A 3,913-nucleotide genomic window follows, 5' to 3' on the forward strand; every position below is an offset into this window, starting at 1 on the left:
CATACATTTCACATTCGGATTATTAATGGATGTTTGCAGCTATTTCTTCTCATTTTGAGTCATGCCTCATTAGTAAATAAAGGTGTCATGGATTGAAATATGTCTCCCTAAAAAAGTGTGTATCAGTTTAGCTGGGCCGTGATTCCCGGTATTGTGTGATTTTCCAGTATGTTATAAATCCTGCCTCCATGATGCTAATAAGGGAGAATGGGCAGCAGTTGTGTTAGTGAAGCAGGACTCAGTCTACAACACTGGTTTGTGTCTTTAGGCAATCTCTTGAGATATAAAAGAGGGAAGTGGGCAGAGAGATGGAGGACCTTATACTACCAAGAAAGAAGTGCCAGGAGTGGAGCTCGTCCTTTGGACCTGGGGTCCCTGTGTGGAGAAGCTCCCAGTCTGGGTGAAGTTTGATGAGAGGGCCGATAGAGAGAGAAAGTCTTTCCCTGGAGCTGATACCCTGAATTTGGACTTTTAGCCTACTCTACTGTGAAGAAATAAATTTCTCTTTGTTAAAGCCACCCAGTATTTCTGTTAGAGCAGCACTAGATGACTAAGACAGAAGGTCTTGAAAACCTTATTCCATCCTCATCATTAAGGTAAACTCTACTTTGAGGAGGCAGATCTTCCCCAGTCATATTTTGTGTGTCTTCCAACCTGGGGGACTCGTCTTCCAGTACTGTATTAGACGGTGTTCTGTTGATAATCATAAGGTTTTCTCTGTCTTCACCTGGAAGCTCTGCTGTGACCTGTCTACTGCCACCACAGGACAAAAACTGACAGATGAGTGATGGAATATATGTAAAATAATGTGAACTAATATAATTTTGCTAAATTTATGGATGAAGAACCTGAACTTAGAGAAATGCAATAGAATATCAAACGCTATACAGCTATCACAGAGCAGAGGTAGAATTCAAACACTAGTGGTCTGATTTCAAAATTTTCACTCTTAATCACTATGATTTCTGGTCTTCTGTATTCAAAGAACTCTGCCAGTGTTTTTGGGTTACTCATTATTTATATCTCTTTGTCAAATTCCCACAGTTTAAGTCCAAAGCAGGTGAAATGTTACAAATAACTTCCGACCCCAGCTATTCTGGAGTTAGGGAAACCTTCTCAGGTTAAGGGCTGTGGACAGAATTTTTAATACTTGTAGCATCCAGACTTTCTGGAGTTACTGAGATTGAAAATGACACATCTGACAAACTATTGCCCTGAGATAATCTTTCAACCTTAATTAATCAGTAATTATTTCGATTGTTCTTCAAGAAAATGCTGATGAAATTCTGCATGTCTACAGGTTATTCTGTAAACACTGTTCTGGTTCTGCTTCTGAGGTAATGCATAATTTCTAGTGACAAACTATGGTATATAACCTGTGAAAGATTTTTCTTCTTGGGAACATTTTTCACTCTCTAGTCAGAAGTGTTGTCCTGATATATAAATCATATATTTTAAAAAATCTTTGATAAATGTCTATTATCAGCTTAACATTCTTTTTATTTTAACAGGCCGTAAGGCTGCCCTCACTTCTGACACTAGCTTAAAGTTCAGACTCCTCAGGACACCCTCATTTCTGACCCATTAGCTAAAAATTCAGTGGTTCCCCTGGCCCCCTCAGGTTCTGTAGGTCACTAGAACAACTCACAGAACTCAGGAAAGCAATATGCTTATGATTACAATTTTATTATAGTAGAAGGATACAAAACAGAACCAGCCAAAGGCAGAGATGCATAGTATGAGGTCTGGGATGGTCACAAACATGAAACTTCTGTGTCTCCAGGAACACTTACCCTCCTGGAACATCAATGTGTGACAGTTCACAAAACATGGACAGCCAGAGAAGCCAAGCTCACCTAAGCTTCAGTGTCCTGAGTTTTTATTGCAGTTTTATTATATAGGTAGGTCCCTAAGTTGTGCAAACAGTTTGGACTTGACTACTAACTGAAAGGTTGGCTGTTCAAACCTACCAGCAGTGCCGTGAATGAAAGGCCTGGAGATCTGTTTCTGTAAAAATCACAGCCTAGAAAATCTTATGGAGCAGTTCTATTCTGTAACACATGTGGTCACCATGTGTTGGAAGCAACTTGCTGGCAATGAGTATGGGATTACATAGACATGATTGATTGAATCAATAGTCATGTGTTTGAACTCAATCTTCACCTGTCACCCTCTTTGGAGGTCAGGCTGATATCAAGCGGCTCAAAATTTCAACCACCTAATCATGAAGACAGCCTTTCTGGCATGATAACCCTATGCTGAGTCATCCCTTTAGCATTACTTGTGAAGAGGTCAACCATAAGTCACTTTGTTATCACAAACTATCAGGTGTGGCCCCAGGCCCACTATGAATAAAAAGGCAGTCCAAAAACTCATACCGCCCAAAGACTAGCAACAATAGCCAGGTCTATCTTTGTGTAAAATTAATTCTTCATCACACTCACATCAGTGGAAAGAAGATATTCTTGAGAAGAGTTTCCTCAAAGCCCCCATCATGTCCTTGTTCCTCAGACTGTAGATAAAGGGGTTGAGCATAGGCATGACTATAATGTACATCACTGATGCTATTGCACTCTTCCTGCCAGAAAGAGTAGCTGCAGAGCTAAGGTAGACCCCAAAAACTGCCCCATAGAACAAGGAAACAATAGAGAGGTGAGACCCACATGTAGAAAAAGCTTTATACTTTCCTCCAGCTGATGGAGGAGTAATGGAGGAGGAAATTTGAATGTAAGAAAATGATCCCAAGGAGAGTAACACCACCCCAACCACTAGTCACAAAAAATTCTAGGATATTATTGATGAGGGTATCCGAACAGGCCAGCCTGAGGACTTGACCAGGTTCACAGAAGAAGTGAGGGATTTCCAGGTCTATGCAGAAGGACAGATGCAACACCATCAGACTATGGAGCAGGGCATTCATGATGCTAATGAACAAGGACGGTAGAATCAGCAGGCCACGGAAGCAGGGATTCATGATGACCGTGTACCTGAGTGGCTGACATATGGCCACATAGCAGTCATAGGCCATTGCTGCAAGGAGACAATTTTCCAAACCAGCAAAAGCCAAACCAAAGCAGATCTGGGTGAGGCAGCCTGCGTAACTGATCGATTTGCTCTGTGTCTGAATGTTCACCAGCATCTTGGGGACCGTGGTGCTGCTGAAACAGATGTCATTGAAGGACAGGTTGGAGAGGAAGAAGTACATGGAGGTGTGGAGGTGGGAGTCTGAGCTGACAGCCAGGATGATGAACAGATTTCCAAGCACGGTGACCAGGTATATGGTCAGGAACAGCCCAAAGAGGAGGGGCTGCAGTTCTGGATTCTCTGAGAGGCCCAGGAGGAGGAATTCTGCTATATCTGTTTTGTTTTCTAATTTCATGTTGTTGTTAAGTCTGAAAAAAAAAAAGTAGAGGAAATGAGACAGATAACAGATCCCTTCTTTTAGAGAAACTGTAGGATCTATATTGTGAAACAAAGTGAATATTAGAAATATCTCTCTCTCCCTGTTCCTCTCTACCTCTCTCTGTTGCTCTTCTTTTTCCCTCTTCTCATTTCTTTTTTCAATACCCATCTACCACATTTTATTCAAGTGTCTACACATTTCCACATTTGCCAACTAACAGAAATAAAGTAGGGAATGATATATAATTTCTCCCTGAGAATTTTTTACCCTCCTTCAAACTATCAGCAAAAATAAAATAAAAATTTTAAAATGTTACATCAGTTAAATGTTAGAGCAGTGGTTTTAAAAGTTGGTATTGCATCACAATCAGCTGGAGGGCTTGTTAAAACCCAGATGTTTGGCCCCATCCTCAGAGTATTGGATTCAGAAGGTTGGGTATGGGGTCAATCAAGGGTTTGCCTTTCTAACAAATTCTCAAATGTTCTACTGATGGTCTGGAGTCCATACTTT

At 41.0% G+C, this 3,913-nt stretch overlaps 1 pseudogene; it reads right to left on the reverse strand.

The window, feature by feature from the left end:
• Positions 1 to 2,445: 2,445 nt before the first annotated feature.
• On the reverse strand, positions 2,446 to 3,379 carry LOC126071179 (olfactory receptor 7G3-like; annotated as a pseudogene).
• Between the last annotated feature and the right edge of the window lie 534 nt (positions 3,380 to 3,913).

Source organism: Elephas maximus, chromosome 3 (genome assembly GCF_024166365.1).
Source record: "Elephas maximus indicus isolate mEleMax1 chromosome 3, mEleMax1 primary haplotype, whole genome shotgun sequence".
In the NCBI taxonomy this organism is placed as follows: Eukaryota; Metazoa; Chordata; class Mammalia; order Proboscidea; family Elephantidae; genus Elephas; species Elephas maximus.